Consider the following 18,520-nt stretch of genomic DNA (forward strand, 5'->3'; position numbering starts at 1 on the left):
GTGACCGGGTCAGCAACGTGGGAAGAGCAGAGAAAATGAGGCAGCGAACAAGGATGCCTTTCCTTCTTCACAGCCACCGAATCTGCCTGAAAACTTTTCTTTTTATGCATCGTCTCCACAAGACCAGATTCTACAGTCGCGTTAAACATAATCGGGTTAGCGGACTATCGCTTCCTACTCACGGCAAAAAGTCTTGACGTCTACCTAGCTCCGCTTTCAGTGCTGAAACTATTAAACGGGTGGTAAAGTTCATCATGAACGTCGCCGAAGACCAAGTTTTTTTACTTCCAGGACGTGTTCCTGGCCTCAAAAGAACTGACAAGAAACTGCTGCCAACCTCCATGACAAAATCTCGTCTTTGGAAAAGGTGCGTAGAGACTAGCAAGGCGAGCGTTCAGTGCCACATTAGTACGAGTCCAACGTCTACGGCTGATGTATCAGTACAAAACGACCGCTACGACGTGACTACCGAGCTCCGAAAGCAGATATTGAACTGAAATAGCTAAGCAGTTGACAGCACTTAAGTTTCTCCATCAGCATGAGCCGGAGCCTGCTTCTTTGCCGTTATTTGATGATGATTCGGACTTCCCAACATTGGATTCCGAAGCAGTCGCATCTCTGGTGAGTTTCGATAGCAGCCCCCTGGTCAAGACGTACAAGGAAACAGCCCCATTCAGTAAAGAACCTACTGAGTCTTAGCGTCTCATCTGCGTACACTGCGTAAAATCTACCAAGAAAGCCCGTCGCCCGTGTTTCCTGAAAAAATGGCTCCAACAAGATCACCTCTGCAGCCTGTTGACCAGGACGTCGTCCATTAGTGTCACGCAGCCACGGTCCAACGGATGAGCAGCGAACCAAAGTAACTACAATTGTAGCGAAGGGAACTGATATGTATCCTGCGCCCTTGCTTCTGTTGATGTTCTCTTTACCGGCGGCGAGATGGCAGGGTGCAACGGATCAGGAACTAAAGGTTTCCACCGGTTGGACAGCGGAAAATTAGGCTTTGTTGTGTCCGATTTACAAAGAAAGTTTGACTCGCCATTTTTTAGTGAGCAATGGAATCAGATTCTCCCCTCGCATTAATACGAAATGTAGAGGAAAGAGGAGGACTCTTATTCGCATACTTAAGAAAACTAATGTGTTTCGAAAACACAAAGATGGTACAATTAGTCTATCCTTTCCCAAAAAAAATCATGGGTCGGCTAATTGAGTTAGCCATTGTTCAACAAAATTTGGTTCTAATTTATTTTAAATTTGGCTAATCTTAGCATATAAACTTTACTAATTATGGAGAGCCTAAAGAAGGCATAAAACGCAGACTAGAAAATCATTTATCTGCCCAAAATAATGCATTTACAAACAGGTTAGGTGACGACAGTCAAAGGAATAAAGTTTCGCAAATAGACAGTCAGCTAATTAAAAAAAAAAATATTAGATATTTACTTTTATATAATAAGCTCAGTTATGCATGCACTCCGACTGGTTCTCACTTATGATCTATTGGAGGACAGACATATAGATGACGTCATCATTAAAACTTTTTTCCGTATATTTTAATTCTTTTTTATATAAAACAAATAGATTCCAAGTTGCCGTGCGTCTGTTCAGTAATAGATCACAGAGGACGTCAAAATGTGGTAAGAACATCAGTGACACACTCGGCTGCGCCTTGTGTGCCACTTTTTTGTGCTCTCACTTTTTGACTAGGCTACAGGTGTCAATGGGCTGATATTTTTTTTTTGTTTTTTTGTCATCTCTGCGTGCAAAGAAGAATAATCCGAGGAAAACTGAAACAAAGACATGGACACTGAACTGCATAGAAGAAAATTGTTGATTTGATAACTAGACTAGTTAGGGAAGAGGAGAAGGGTCTAAGGGGGAAATCCCCCCTTCGAATGTTTCCTTTAACACATTCTCGTATAAATTATTCTTTAACGGTCCATTTAGCGAACGAATTTTCCTAAACCAATGCATGTTTCAAATGAAAATGTGCTAATGCAGCTTTATTAGGAGATAACCCAAATATGCGACATCACCCACGCATTCAAACGTCTGCTTTGAAGGTTGGATTCCATGCGTTCCTCTTACACCAATATTAAAAAAGACTCCAAACTTACAGCGTCCCCAGCCAGGTATTTTTACTGAAAATGCTTGATGGTAAACTCTTCAACTGGTTGTTGTTCAACTGCCTATCAAAAATTAATGAATGTATTTTCAATTGCATGGTATACGACAGCAAAGTTCAGAGAATAAGAGTGCCCTAAAAAAAGCTATTACTTCTGTTCTCATGCTCTGATAGAAAGGCCTAAAACAAATCCACAATTATTATAAAATAATTTTATATGGGTTCACCATATTTTTCCCTTTTTTTCTTTTTAAATTTTTTGTCCCTTCGTCCAAAAGAGAATATTTAGAGGAAAATTGAAACATAGACCTGAGTACTGAACCACATAGAATATTCTTGACTTGTTAATGAGGCTATTCAAGGAAGAGGGAAAGGTTTCAAAGGGCGAAATTCTACCTCAAAATAATTCCGTTAACAAATTTCCTTACAAATGTTTCTTTGATAATCTATTTCGCGAACAAATTTTCCCGAACTAATGCATGTTTCAAAGGACATTTCATAGTCCAAGTGTTAATGCGGCTGCAGCCATGCGGCCACTCCAGATGGGTATTGCTACTGATGGTAAATTCCTCCGCTGATTGTTGTTCAACAACCTATCAAAGCTAAAGTTAGTGTATTTTCAATTGCATGGTATACGACAACAAAGTTCAAGGAATAAGAGTGCTCGAAAAAGAGTTGTTACCTCTCTTCGCCAAAAGAACAAAAGACAAACAAAACAAAAAACCAAAGCAAGTGAAAGCTTTGGCTTTCCTCTGTGCAAACAAGCAAACAAAAACAAACTAACAGGGAAAGGTGTGGGTACCGATTTGTTTCCGGTTCACGTAACACTTTCCAATTATTATCTACTCACGAGAGTGTCCAATTACTTTATTTAATTTATAAGTATTCTATTTTTAACAAAGATACCTTTTTTCTTGTAGGAAAGGAAAGACTCAAGTATTTTTTACGCTCATAATTTGTCACTTTATAATTTAAGCGTTATTTATTTGCTTGATTTATCTCGTTCCTTTTAGCCCATGCTCCAACGAAATGCATTGAATCCACAGCAAGGTAGAAAAGATTGTTGATTCTTTTTGTATATTCTCAGTAACCGGGCTTTATATCATCCGCAAGCAGAGGAGTTCGTTTCAGCTTCTGACAGTTGTTCATCAACAATCATCTTTGCAGCAAAGCCTCGTTTCATAATCCATAAATATTTTTTTACGGGTATAGTCTAAACGTGTCACCTGACCTTACAACCAAGTAGTATCTTGTGATATTATCAAACTTATTTTCCCCAAATCCAATTGCTCTACGCCGATGTTTGAATGTAATTGTTTTCCAGAAAAGAGCACACCTTGTAACTAATAAACTGTTCTTACATATACTCGTGGGTGCCTCCAAGAAAAAAAAAATTCGTGCGCAAGCCGTTTTTAAAAAAAACAACCACCCGCTGTAGAACAATAAATCGATTAAAAAGAGGCAAGTACAATAAAATGAGCGTCATTTAATTGAGTACTGAACATGGCCTCTGATAAAATGTATTTGCAAAAAGTCATTACAAAGAATCAAACGCCGAAGTGTGTCAGTATTTTTCCCGCAATCCAACTAAGAGAGGGTGTCATTAGCTCAAAATTCGTTTTCACCCCAGCTTTCATATTCTGTAGCCCAAAATGTCTTAACAATTGTGGTGCAACATTTTTTGTGAAAATATATTTCAGTTTTCTAGAAATGACTTTTCTCGTTCGATCGCTAAAATATGTAAATTTTTACTGTAAATATTACCCGAGTTGTGTGACCTCGTGTCATGAATATACTTGACCTCCAGTATTTCTGTGAAAATAATCCTTTCTTTTATCATCTAAACTTAATCCCATGTCATTGCTGAAGCTGGCAAAGGAATGTTTATTTTTTGGTAAACACTTTTGTACGACATACTTTTCCCATGTCGAAAAGTAGCATAACAGAATCTACTGAGCTTCTAGCTTTCAAAAGACAAAAGGATGGTTGTAAAGTCACTGTAAGTATTTAATTGTGTATTTGTGTTGTTCCATCTTGAGACGAACTCAAAGTCCGGCAAAATTTACTTGCCAGCGACTATGAAATATACATGGTGTGCCTACTTGTCGCCACCGTTTTAAATGGCTTGTTCAGGTAATAACTTTAATTTATTGAAAAAAAATCGCCGATGCAAAGTCATTCACAACGAGATTCAGAGAAAGTTTTTGTTACAACATTTTTGTTTGGGGCTACTTTCATATTCCATTTTACATCATATCTTACACTTTTTTGTTCATAAAACTTTCTTTACATTTATGAACGAAAGAATCCTCTCTATAAAAACAAAGCAATTTATCTGGTTCAATGTTGTACACATTTCTCATTTCCTAAATATTCCAGCCACCCCTCAGAAACTTTAAAAATATTTTACACCCATGAGGCTTGGAAAAAGGACACAATGAAAACAAACCTAATTTAAGCGCTCGAAAATAAGGGATATCAGCCCGGAGGAAAACCTATTTCCCCATTGCCTGGTTTTGTTTCCCATCACAGGCATTATCGGAATTATTATTTGTGACCCTCTACGATTTCAGGGAATAAGGTGAACGCTCGCACACGGCACGTTATAACACGCTCCCGCGCCAATAGCAAAACACGCTTACCGTGCAGATGTGCACATAAAAACAATTGACTCTGGAAAGCGTGTTGGTAGCCATTTTTCATATCTGGCCAGCGCAGTAGAGCTTTGAATCTATAACTCGCTAGATTTCTTTTTTTTTTTAACTCGCTAAGTTTCTTTGTTTCCTTAACACGCTACCTTTTCTTTTATAACCTAGCTCAATTTGTCACTTGTGTTTGTCAAGTATGTTACTGACCGAATATAAGCGAAAATGAAGATCTCCTGTCCTATTCGAAAGTTGTAATAAAAAAGGAAACACTCACGACAAATCACTTTCCCTCAGGATTTTCACGGGGAATTCAGTGAGCACGACGTGTTTCACAAGGTCCAGAGGAGCTCAGTTTGAACACATGAATTACTGTTTTAAAAGTTAATCCTTACCGCGTAAAATATAAATCCTTATCGCTTTACGCAGTTAATAAGCCCTATGCAAGTCGGCATTTTTAAAGTAATTAACCACTAGTTAGCCGGCGCAAAACGAGGCTTTCCGAGCGAAGCCGCGTATTATTCATTATTATATACATACCGAGATTTACGCGCCAAAATTCATCGAGACAAAAATAGTTTCTTCGTGCTAGAGACGCCAGCTGATTGGTCATACGATTATCATTATTTTCACTAGTGAAAAAAAACCGTGTCGCTTGCTCGCCGCTCCTCTTGACCGACAAATTGCACATTCTAAGAGCTTAGGTGCATTTTTTTTTAAAGAAAGATGGCTTCGATCAGACTAACCGTTTTCAGAGCCTAGATTTATCAAAAGAAGAGTTCATAGATGGACAGAAAATGAAAACACTAAGAAAAAGACTAAACAATGTGTTGCTCTGTCCCATAAATTTCTTGTTCTGAAAGGCAAGATGAGGCAAATGAACGAATGACCCCTCAAGCGCTGAACAAGTTTAGTTCCTTCTAACGGTTCGCAAAAAAGAAGACAACAAGGAATACGAGCCTAGTTCCTTAAGAGCATTCTTCGCTAGTTTTTAGCGCCGTTTGAAGAAAAAAAAACTACGCACTTTGCCTTATGAAAGACGAAAAACACCAACAAAAAAAAACCCCGATGTTGCTCGGTTCCATGAATTTCTTGTTTTGAAAGGCAAGACGAGACGAATGGACAAATGACCCCTCAAGCGCTGAACAAGTTCCTCAGCGAGTTCCTTATAACGGTTCCCAAAAAAGAACACAACGAGGAATACAAGCCTAATTCCCTAAGGACTTTCTTCGCCAGTTTTCAGCGCCATTCGAAGAAAAAATAAACTATGGACTTTGCCTTATGAAAAACGTCCAGTTCGAGCAAACTCGGAAAGCGCTTCAATCAAAGCAAAGGGATCTAAAACGGGAAGGCATAGGCAACAAGCCTAATGCTTCTGCTGCTTTAAATGAGGAAGATATTCAAGTTCTTTTTGAGAAGGATCTCTTGGGAAGTTCCACGGCAGAAGCGCTTTTAATTATCTGGAGAAAAGAAAGCACGAGTTTGACGAACTCACTTATCCAACATTTCGTCCAACCTTTTCTCAGTAAAGCAAGCAAGCAGCACAGCAGCCCCTTTCTCTTTTTTGGGGTGCTGTTATAAGCGGAGGACATATAGGTGTGGCAATAAACACTATAAATCAATCGCCCACACTTTCAGTGTGAGAGGAAAACCCTAACAAAACTTATAAAAGAATCAAACCTCTTGATTCGTAATCTTACTATTGTTTGTCAATTCAAGCATGCGGGTTCTGATAAGCATCAAAAAATGAAGCCTCGAGTTTTTCGACATGTTTTCAGGATGTCTTATTTTATTCTAACTAGCTCTGCCTTTTAACGACAATTTTGCTCGATAATTTAAATGTAAAGTATTTTACAAGGAAGCCATTTCAGTGCAACTCTCGAACTGTGAGGCGACTTGACCGCACTTTGTTTTCCTTTGAAAGAAAATAAAGATATGTTTATCTTTGAGTTCTACTCGCTTATGAATCCAGGTACGTATATAGTAAATAAGGTATTTCACGGTTAGTTCACTTGTACGAATTTTATTCACTCGTTGTGAATAAAAATCGTACGCGCTCACCAACCGTGAAACAACCTACACTTGTACGCCGATCTTGGCATCTTACGAGCTCTTCGTCTTTAGCACTGCGGTGTATACCTTGCGCAACGCAAATTTAACTCGAGGATATTTAAAATTGACATGGTCGAGGGTACTAACGAGTATTTTTTAGCTCGCAAACTCAGCGAACTTAAATTTTCAAACTCCCCTGGACCCTGTGCGTGTATTCACTTGCTTTTGGTTTCCATGGTTATGTCATTTACACTACAACACGGTTTACACGCGCAAAGGAAGCAAACGCTTCGTAGTCGTTCATTATCAAGTTTCAAAATGCATTTACAAATTTTTAAAGTTCTCATACTTTCTAACCGGCAGAAAAGATTTAAAATCCCTGGCGGAAGATTTTCTGGCGCCAGACCAGTAGAAGAGGAAGATGATCAACTGGACGACTACGGTTCTGACAGCAGCAATGAAACTAATCAGGAAATTGACTCAGATGATCACTTTGACTTTTCAAATTGTGATACATCTGAGCGATAGAAAGTGCAGGCATTTGCAGCCAAAACATGTGGATGTGCACTTGGAGATAACGGAGATCCATGCAGCTCTGCTATCAAAATTGAAGTCATCTTCGATTGCCGAAACAACCTTGCGGAACTTTCCTCGACTGAACTCAATCTGGTAATTTTGGCAATGATCCACTGTGCCATAAACTATGACCATGTCAGCGACTCAGGAGGAGCAGAGACAATGAGGCAGCGAACCAGGATGCCTTTCCATTTTCACAGCCACCGAGTCTGCCTGAAAACTTTTCTTTTCATGCATCGTTTCCACAAGACCGGATTCTACAGTCGCGCTAAACATTATCGGATTAGGGGATTATACATATGTACATATACTTAATGTATGCTCGAAATTCAAAGTGTAGCTGTAGAGCTATTATCTTCGAGAAAATAAGCTAAAATAAAGTTTAAATAATATGCTATATTACAATTCCAATATTATTTATAAACTACGTACAACGACTATCGCTTCGTACTCACGGCAACAAGTCTTGACTTCTACCTAGCGCTGCTTTCAGCGCTGAAACTATTCAACGGGTGGTAAAGATCTTCATGAACCTCGCCGAAGACCATTTTTTTTTTATTTGAGGAAGTGTTCCTGGCTTCAAATGAACTGACATGAAACTGCTGCCAACCTCCATGACAAGATCTCGTCTTTGAGAAAGCTACCAAGGTGCGTAGAGACTAGCAAGGCGAGCGTTCAGTGCCACATAACTACTCCACAATCTAAGGCTAATGCATCATTACAAAACGACCAGTACGACGTGACTACCGAGCTCCGAAAGCAGATATGGAACCTGACAGAAGTAGTTAAGCAGTTGACGGCACTGAAGTGTCTCCATCACCATGAACCGGGGCCTGCTTCTTTGCCGTTACTTGATGATGATTCGGACTTCCCAACTTTGGATTCCGAAGCAGTCGCATCTCTTGTGAGTTTTAATAGCAGCCCCACTGTCCAGACTTACCAAGAAACGGCCACATCCAGTAAAGAACCCACTGAGTCTTAGCGTTCCGTCCTGCGTACACTCCGTCAAATCCGCTAAGAAAGCCTGTCGCCCGTGTTTCCTGCCCAGATTGTTCCAACGAGATCACCTCTGCAGCCTGTTGACTAGAGCTTCACCCATTAGTGTCACGCAGCCACGGTCCAACGGATGCGCAGCAAAACAAAGTAACTACAATTGTAGCGAAGGGAACTGATGTCTACTACCGCCCTTGCTTTTGTTGATGTTCTCTTTACGGACGACGAGATGGCAAGGTGCAACACGTCAGGAACTAAGGTTTCCACCGGTTGGACAGCGGAAAATTAGGCTTTCTTGTGTCCGTTTTACAAAGAAATTTGACTCGCGATTTTTTAGTGAACAATGGAATCAGATAGCCGCTCGCATTAATACGAAATGTTGAGGAGAGAGGAGGACTCTTATTCATAGACTTAAGAAAACTAGTTTGTTTTGAAAACACAAAGATGGCACAATTAGTCTATCATTTCCCACAAAAAATTATGGGTAGGTGAATTGAACAGAATTAGCCATTGTTCAAAACAACTGCTTTCTAAGTTATTTTAAATTTGGCTAATTTTAGCATATAAACTTTATTAATTATGGGAAGCCTAAAGAAGGCATAAAACGCAGACTTGAAAATCATCCATCTGCCCAGAATAATGCATTTACAGACAGGTTAGGTGGCGACAGTCAAAGGAATAAAGTTTGGCAAATAGACTGTCAGTTAATAAAAAAAAAATATATCAGATATTTAATAATTTTGTTCACTCTTTCTGTTTTTACAGTAATCTTATAACCATGCTTTTGTCTTTTAAATCTGGAAGCTCAGTAGATTCTGTCATATCGGTCATTGTTAAAACTGTGTTTGTTTTGATGCTACTTTTCGACATGGGAAAAGTTTGTCGGACAAAAGTAGTCACCAAAACCTAAATATTTCTTTGCCAGCTTCAGTAATGACAGGGGATTAAGTTTAGATGATAAAACAAAGGATTATGTTGACAGAAATACCGGAGGTCAAGTAAATTCGTTACATGAGGTCACACAACTCGGGTAATATTCACGGTGTAAATTTGCATATTTGCAATATTTTTATTTGCATATTTTAAAAAATTCAAACTAAAAAAATTATTTCTCGAAAAAATAAAACATATTTCCACAAAAAACCTACACCAAAACTATTAGGACATATTGGGCTACCAAACATGAAAGTAGGAGTGAAATCAACTTTTGGGTGACTTGCCGCTGTTTGTCTGATGCACGTTGACATTTAGCTCTTAATTTTCTTTAAATTGAGCTGCCAAGTTCAAGCACCGAAACATTTGCAAACCAGTTGCGTTTCGAGGCTGTCGATAGAATATTTGCGGCAAAAAATAAAAAAAAAAGGCCAACATCGTTTTTTTCCTTCATTGTTCTAGCAACGTTCGGACCAAATCTCACAGATTCCGTCAATTCTATATTTGAACAGCAGAGAGCTTTTTCTGTGTTTATATATTCTCATCTAAACAATAAGAAAAGCTGGGAGGATTCAAGAAAGGTATGCAAACGTTAGACACAATTAAGGGTTTGCATAGCTTTAGAAAGTATCAAAAAAAAATCTCGCGGATTCCGTTAATTCTATATTTAAACGGCAGAGAGCGTTTCCTGTGTTTATATATATTTTCATCTAAACACGAAGGGAAGCTGAGAGAATTCAAGAAAGTTATGCAAACGTTAGACACAATTAAGAGTTTGCATAGCTTTAGAAAGTATCCAAAAAAATTATTGCCTATTCATGTTACTTGTTTATTTTCTGTAACGAACTTATCCAAGATTTAGAATCAGGCGCGAGTGGACGAACTCCCTTCTCCTGGCATGGAAGATGTAACCCTCCAGTGACTACTTAACCTTCCTCCCTGCCCCTTCCTTCCACCCTAATGCTCGGAGGCTAATTAGTTTTAGAACTAATGGCCTGAGTGGATACATCGTAAATTTTGTCTGATTGATGACTAAAAAGCCTAGCCTTAGCTATTGAAATTTTTTAAAACAATAATACACTTTGTGACTTTGGTGAATATGTTTGATCCTTGCATTGTTGTAACTGTTACAATTATCCTTCTAAGTCTTTCGTTTTCCCTGCTCATCGTTCCTGTACATTGCCTGAATGATTAAAATTAGAGAGAATAGTCTTCACTTTTGACTTACAGCTCTCTTAATTCGATATTGTTCATAAATATGTCTTTTGGCAAATTCTCCAACTGGTTGTTATCCAAGTACCTGTCAACAAATGATGATAGTTAGTGTTCAGGCGCATTACTGATATAAACGTATTATCATTATCATCAATATCTTCAAGTGACAAGAAATGTTTTTGGTAAGAGCCCATGTTGCGCGTAGTACAGCAACATATTTATATTTTCAGGTAAATCTGTCAACTCCATTATTTAGTTTCGCTTATCAGGCGCGAATGTCTTCCAAGACATCCATCCATAAGTAACACATTCGTCAATCTATTATTTTCCACAGAAAAGATTTCAATGTCGGCATGGGAAACAACATGATATTCGAGTTTCTTAAATGGGTTTTTCCTTACCATTATAAAATGAGGGGAAAATACAAACAATAGTTTATGCAAAGAGCATTTGAAATAGCTTAGACAATTTTCGTAATTTTGCCCTTTTTGTGATTGAATTCGAAAATGTCAATCACAAGTACCCTGTGATGTATGTAGCGAACGATTTTTCCTGAACCGAGCGATTTGATAAAATTTCCCTGTTCAAGTGTTGGTTCAGCCTTACCAAAAGCGATAGTCCATAAAAAAGAAGCCAGATCGAAAAGCTGCGGACAGACAGGCCCACTGATTTGGCTCAAATTTTGCATGCAAACTTGGTTAGGGATTTTGATCATGAAAGAGATATTTTAGGATTGAAATCTATTTTTGTAAAAAATTACGGCTCAAGGCTATTTGGAGACCCTCATGAACATGGAAACGAGGCTGGTTAAGAGAAACTTTTCAATGCCTGGGCTTCCTTTGCTTTCTCATTTTTGTGTCTTCTTTATTATTATCCTTATTATTTCTATCATAAAACAAGTGTACAATTCTTCCTCTTTGGTTTGAATATTAAATTTTTATTCAGAATAACTAGAATAAGAGAGAGGGGTATGTAAATTCGAAAATATATTATGAGTTCAGTTTAATTTTTTTAGCAGAGCGGGCTCATTTTCGAAAATTACAAACAACACTGCACAAAAAGCGGACTTAACTATATATCTAATTTACTTATTGTTGACGCCTGTGTTCGGCACTTTGAAACTTCTCAATGCTTATTGATGCCATAAAACAGCATTTAGAAGAGAAAATTCTCAATCCCATCCGCAGAAAGTTGACTCTTCGTCATAAGCGACCTATTGTTTTCTTTATCACTCAGTATTGAAATGAAAAATGCAGGAAATGGCACTTTCAAATCTTCTGTAAGAGCATGCTCCTAGATTCATTACTTTGGACGGCCTTCGGCGCTCAGTGTTATCTTCTCCTGCGTTCACCTTAAAAACCTCACGCTACACCTGGAGGATGTCAACTTCTCGAAGAAATCGGAATAAATTTACAATTAGATGAACAATAACGTACAATAATACCCACCAGCGCTACGCTCAAAAACAGAAACGTATTAACAATTCATCGGCGGAGTGATGGTGGCGCCGTAATTCGTAATTTCATTTATCGCTACATACGTGCATTGCATGAGGCCACAAAGTTTGTTGGATGTGATATATATTACTACGACCCTTATAAAGCCACTATTACACTGACAACAACGCATTTTTTAAGAAAGATGGCTTTAAATCAGACTAACCGTTTTCAGAGGCTAGATTTATCAGTAGAGGAGTTCATAGACGGACAGGAAAATGAAAACACGAAGAAAAAGACTAGACAATATGTTGCTCTGTTCCATGAATTTCTTGTTTTGAAAGGCGAGACGAGGCAAATAAACTAATGACTCCTCAAGTGCTGAACAAGTTTCTCAGCGAGTTCCATAGAACGGTTCGCAAAAAAGAAGACAACTAGGAATACGAGCTTAATTCCTTAAGGGCATTCTTCGCTAGCTTTGAGCGCCATTCGAAGAAAAATAAACTACGGACTTTGTCTTATGAAAGACGTCCAGTTTGAGCAAACTCGGAAAGCGCTTCAGTCAAAGCAAAGGGAACTAAAACGGAAAGGCATGGGCAACAAGCCTAATGCTTCTGCTGCTTTAAGTGAGGAAGAAATTCAAGTTATGTTTGAAAAGGATCTATTAGGAAGTTACACGGCAGAAGCGCTTTTAAACACGGTATGGTTCAACAACACAATCCATTTTGGGTTACTAGGCTGCGAGGAGCACAGAGAAATGTGTTCAAGGGGAGACGTAAAAATTTGTCAAATCTTCCACAGGTTAGGAGTACCTCGAATTCAATGAAAGAGAAACCAAAACTCGTTCAGGAAGCGATCCACGGAGTGTAAGAGACATTGCACCGAAAATGTTTGCTGTGCCGAACAACCAGAAATGTCCAGTAAAGGCCTACAAAGTCTACGCAGAAAAGCGACCCGCGGAAATGAAAACCGACGATGCACCGTTTTACTTTGGCAGTAAATAATAGTTTGACTCGCCATTTTTTAGTAAGCAATGGAATCAGATGGCCGCTCACATTAATACGAAATTTAGAGGAAAAAAACTCTTATTCACAGACCAGAGAACTAGTTTGTTTTGAAAACACAAAGATGGCACAATTAGTCTATCATTTCCCACAAAAAAAGTTATGGGTCGGTTAATTAAACAGTGTTAGCTATTGTTCGACAAAGCTGCGTTCTAAGTTATTCTAAATGTGGCTAATCTTACCATATAAACTTTACCATATAAACGCGGACTAGAAAATCATTTATCTGCCCAAAATAATGCATTTACAAACAGGTTAGATGACGACAGTCAAAGGAATAAAGTTTGGTAAATAGACAGTCAGTTAATAAAAAAAAAAAGTATATTAGATATTTAATTGTTTTGTTCACTCCTTCAGATAAAGGAAAAAAAGTGGCGTTCTAGTTGTGAGAGGGAATCAAACCCCACTAAGTCTATTTAGAGAGCGCAAGCGCTACCTCTGTACCACACGGAATGATCGCTAAAAAATTTCCTTACAAATTTTTCTTTAACGATCTGTTTAGCGAACGAATTTTCCTAAACCGATGCATGTTTCAAATGAAAATGTGTTAATGCAGCTTAACGGCAGTAATTCCTTGAAGGTTTTTCTAGAAAGCATGCAAATAGGAAAAAACCCCATCTCTTGGTATTTCGGAGGTTGATTCATCTTTGGATTTACATCTGTCTGTCACGCTTGTCATGCAGCTGATATAAAAAGATGGAGTAGATGTATAAACTGGAACTCAAATCTGGCTAGAGTGAGGTAGAGCATAACGTGATCATCGAAACAGCTAATAAAATAATGGATAAACAAGGTAAGAGTGTTATGTGGGTTTTTTTTATAAATTGTAGTGATTTAAGCTAGTAACAGTGGCGACAAGTAGGCACGCCATGTATATTTCATAGTCGTAGCAAGTAAATTTTGCCGGACTTTGAGTTAGTTTCACAATAGAACAATACAAATACACAAGGAAATATTCACAGTAACTTTATAATCATCCTTTTGTCTTTTTGAATCTGGAAGCTCAGTAGATTCTGTTATATCAGTCATTGTTAAAACTTGTAGGAAAGGTATGACGGACAAAAGTATTTACCAAAAACTAAATATTTCTTTGCCAGCTTAAGCAATGCCAGGGTAAAGGGTTATGTCGACAGAAATAGCGGAGGTCAAATAAATTCGTTAGATGTGGTCACACAATTCGGGTAGTAGTCACCGTGAAAATTTGCATATTTGAGCGGTCAAACTAAGAAAAACATTCCTCGAAAACTAATGTATATTTCAAAACTGCACCACAATTATTGGGACATATTGGGCTCAAATACACAAAGCCACTTCAATCTTTGCTTTCCATGAACAAATAAACATTTCAAAAGATAAAATTCTCTTTAAAATGTAAAATTCTTCAGTCCATTTTAATAACTTTCGATCCTAATTCGTTACATTAACTAATTTTGGTTCCAACATGTAGAAGCCGCGAGACAGGTCGTATGACAAAGAGATAAGATTGCACAACACGTCACGCAATATATCAAGCCGGGTTTGTCCAGTTGATTTTGATGGTCGCAGGGAAATGTCGAGTTTGTCGCTCAAAACCGTTGTGGTCCATAAGAGCATAACATCATTAATGACGGGAACAAATTTGCAGAAAGGAGGGCTAGTTCATCGGGTTCCGTGTACTAATTCTCGGGGGAAACTGCAAGAATTGTTTCAGAGTGTATGTGTGTTGTTTTGTAAATATAAACTCTGTAACCCATTTTAACTTGTTTTTGTGTCCTTTTAAGCAACGCGATATGTCAGTTATGACCTGAGGGTCAAATTTTATTCTTTAATTTTGATCTTCTCCTCACTGTGCGTAGTTCATGACCTGATATTTCAAAGTAAATTATCGAGAAGGCGCCTTCCGATCACCTTGTCTACTTTGTAAGTCACGCAAGCGCGCAAGCGTTACGACCGATCACGTTTTCGCAACGTTTTAGGACAACTCGGCATCTATTCTCCATTCAGTTACTATGAAAACCTAAAATCCTCAATGTAGAAGATAAACGAACGAAGTTTGAACGGTCAAAAGGAGATCTTGGTCAATTTTAAGAATCATGCAAATGATCTTTGACACGAGCGCAATTGAGCAAACACATGGATTTGCGTTGTTTTTAAGAGGTTGGTTAAGAGGTTCAATGAAAACTATACTATTTTTTATTTGCTCGGTTTATCTCGTTGCTTTAAGCCCATGCTCCCACGAAATGTTAGTACTGAAGCCATTAGAAATATGTAAAATCGTCGTTATTTAAATTAAAGGTTCAGGCCGATGTTGCTTTGAAATGAAAGTCTCCTAGTTCATGAATCCTTCTTAGTTTCGAGTCTTTAGTCCATCGTTCATTATTTTACATCCGGATGTTTAAATGCAATTGTATTCCAGAGAATAACACCCCTTATAATTAATAAACTGTTCTTTCACAGACTCGCGAGTGCGCACAAGAAAAAAAATTGTGCGCGCGCCATTTTCAAAAACACAACCACACGCTGCATGACAAAAAAATCGATTTAACTGTTACTTCATCTCTTCAGTCGAAGGAAGCGAGTACAACAAATGAGTGTCATTTAATTGAGTACTAGACATGCCTCTGATGAAATCTATTTGCAAAAAGTCATCACAAAGAATCAAACTCCGAAGTGTGTCAGTATTTTCCCGCAATCCAACTAAGAACAAATCAGTTGAAATATTTGGGCGAGTCGCCCAAAACTCGTTTTGACTCCTACTTTTATATTTTGTAGCCCAATATGTCCTAATAATTGCACAGCAGTTTTTTTGTGAATATATATTTTAGTTTTCGAGAAATGACTTTTCTTGTTCGACCGCTCAAATATGCGAATTTTCACCGTGAATATTACCCGAGTTGTGTGACCTCGTGTAACGAATATATTTGACTTCCGATATTTCTGTCAACATAGAAAAAGCATAGAAAAAGACAGAAAAGGACACAAATACTTTTTTTTTAACATGCTAGATTGTCTTGAATGTAAACGCGGTATGAAATCCATTTCTTTCCAGAACGAAACTCATTTTGGAATAATGCAAAAGGTACCTTAGGGACGGACTATCAGATTTTTGAGGAGGGGGGGGGGGGATTTTTGCTAATTGTACGATGTTTTTTCTTCCTTTAAGGCTGTGATCGATTTTTTTGGGGCTCGTTACCCAACCCCCCAGCCCCCCCTAGTACCCCTAATCAAAAATCTAACGGTCCGTCACTCAGATGCTCTCAGGTCCTAGAACTTTTTTTGCGATGACATAATTTGGTAAAGATTAAAATTACTGTACGTCTGCATTTGTTAAACAGACTATTCAATTGCATTCAGAACTCGATGTGTGCACTTCTAGTGCATTGAGTATTCTTTTGTAACATGGCCAAAGATCTTGCGATATCTACTGTTCAAGCTATTGTTTCTTTTCAAAGAGGCATCAGAATTATTTTCGTGTCAAATTTGCAAGCGTTACGACCGATCACGTTTCCGCAACGTATTAGGACAACTCGGCATCTATTCTCCATTCAGTTGCTATTAACCTAAAATCTTCAATGTAGAAGATAAACGAACGAAGTTTGAACGGTTAAAAGGAGATATTGGTCAATTTTCAGAATCATGCAAATGATCTTTGACACTAGCGCAATTGAGCAAACACATGGATTTGCGTTGTTTTTAAGAGGTTGGTGGATGGAAGCTATAGATCTACCCGCGGGTTTAAGGCAATCCGTGACCTCATTGGTGTATAAAAAATGCACTGATATGTTTTTCAAGCCCGATTAACGCCTGTATTTTGAGAATTCTTTCGTACAAAGTAGTGAATTTTTAGTATGCGAATTAAGGTCGAAGAGAAGGGTCTCCTTTGATCACGCTGGTATGTAAAATATTTCAGCTGAAGTTTCCATATTTTGTCTGTGAACTAACTGAATACATCTTGTAACTTGTGGCAAGATCGAGTTCCCAGAGCTACATTGTTGTAGTCGCTGCGCGCTGGACAAAATCTTTGACATTTTACACTTTCGCTCGCCGTTCACAGGGGTGGTCTGGTCAAAACTCATTTTTGACTTGTGGCGACGCAAAAAGAGAGAATTGGAGAACAACTAGAGTATTCTTGAAACATGCGTCCTACACCCTTTTCATGGGAAAAAAAATAAAAGAAAACTTTTTTCTAACGGGAAGTCGAGAGGACCGCTCTTAGTGAGAGCGGCACTTAAAATCATCTCTTTGTGCTATATTATCTCACTGGTCAGTCGAATATACTTCCAGTACGTTTCGATGGTAGGGTAAGGCTAAAACCAAGGGAAAAAATAAACATGTTCTAGCTCCGAAAATCATTGAAAGTTGGGCAAACCACGATCCTTTGTCGCGCTCGACTATGTATTCTTTCCTTTCAGACAGGTTTTGTGTCTTTCGGTTCTGGATTTGCATTGGATTTTATCCAAGCCATTTGTTTCCTTTCTTCTCATTTCACGTGGAAGTCTTGTTTAAGTAGTCAACTTCAATTTGTTGGGGAAAATCACCAATGCAAAATCGTTCATAACGGAATTCAGAGAAAAAGTTTTTGTTAAAAGTTTTGTATGAGGCTACTTTCATATTCTATTTCATAATACATCTTACACTTTTCTAAACATAAACCATTCTTTACATTCTTTACATTTATTACCTCAAAATCTCTCTAAAAAGAAACAATCTCTTTGATTCAATGCTGTACACACTTATCATCTACTGAATATTCCTGCCGCCCCTAACAAATTTGAAAAATATATTACACCCAAAAGGCTTGAAAAAGGACACAATGAAAACAACCTTAATTTAAGCGCTGAATGTAATGGATATCAGCAGGGAGAAAAGTGTTCTCCCAATGGCCGGTTTTGTTTCCTATTACAAATCATTATCAGGATTTCTATTTTATGATCGCTAACAAATTTCTGGGTGCCGTTGGTTTAGTTCAAATGCACCTCATCGAGCGCGACATTAATTTAGGAAGTTCCGTGTTCTGCTTCAGATATATGTTCCCTCGTGGAATATTATTTTTCAAGAAATGAGGCTTCCTCACAGGTCTCATGTTGCTTGTATCCCTGTATCCACTTTATTAGAAATATAGCCAGCAGTAGTTAAATTCAATTACGGTTAGAGAGTCCCGGATATCTCTATAAAATCTTTACAAATTCGTAGGAGTCAGTGAGTCATATATTAAGGTCTTTACCAGTGGTACTTTGCTGCTACTGAGCTTGAGGTAAGATGATTCAGAGACGCTCGAATATTGGATCTGGATTTAGGAAGGATTGGTTGATGGGATTAGTACCCCCTCCTGGCCTCTCAAACAATTTGTTCGGATTAATCAAGTTTGTAAATTTATGGCATACTGTAATACTGATTCATAGACGCTTGGAGATAAATTAAAGGTGCATGACACATTTCTAAACCTCACATTCAGTTGTTGCGCTCAGTTCAAGTGCTTTGACTGCTCATTCAAACTAGGCT

General features: G+C 38.2%; 1 protein-coding gene and 1 pseudogene across 1 annotated transcript in view; one reads left to right on the forward strand and one right to left on the reverse strand.

Annotated features, from left to right (window-relative positions):
• LOC149052402 (uncharacterized) overlaps positions 1–18,520 on the reverse strand; it is a 320,642-nt gene that overhangs the window by 159,242 nt on the left and 142,880 nt on the right. The window lies entirely within an intron of this gene.
• Positions 12,181–12,979, forward strand: LOC149052411 (zinc finger MYM-type protein 3-like; annotated as a pseudogene).

This window comes from Pocillopora damicornis, chromosome 1 (assembly GCF_964200805.1).
Source record: "Pocillopora damicornis chromosome 1, jaPocDami1.2, whole genome shotgun sequence".
Lineage (NCBI taxonomy): Eukaryota > Metazoa > Cnidaria > Anthozoa > Scleractinia > Pocilloporidae > Pocillopora > Pocillopora damicornis.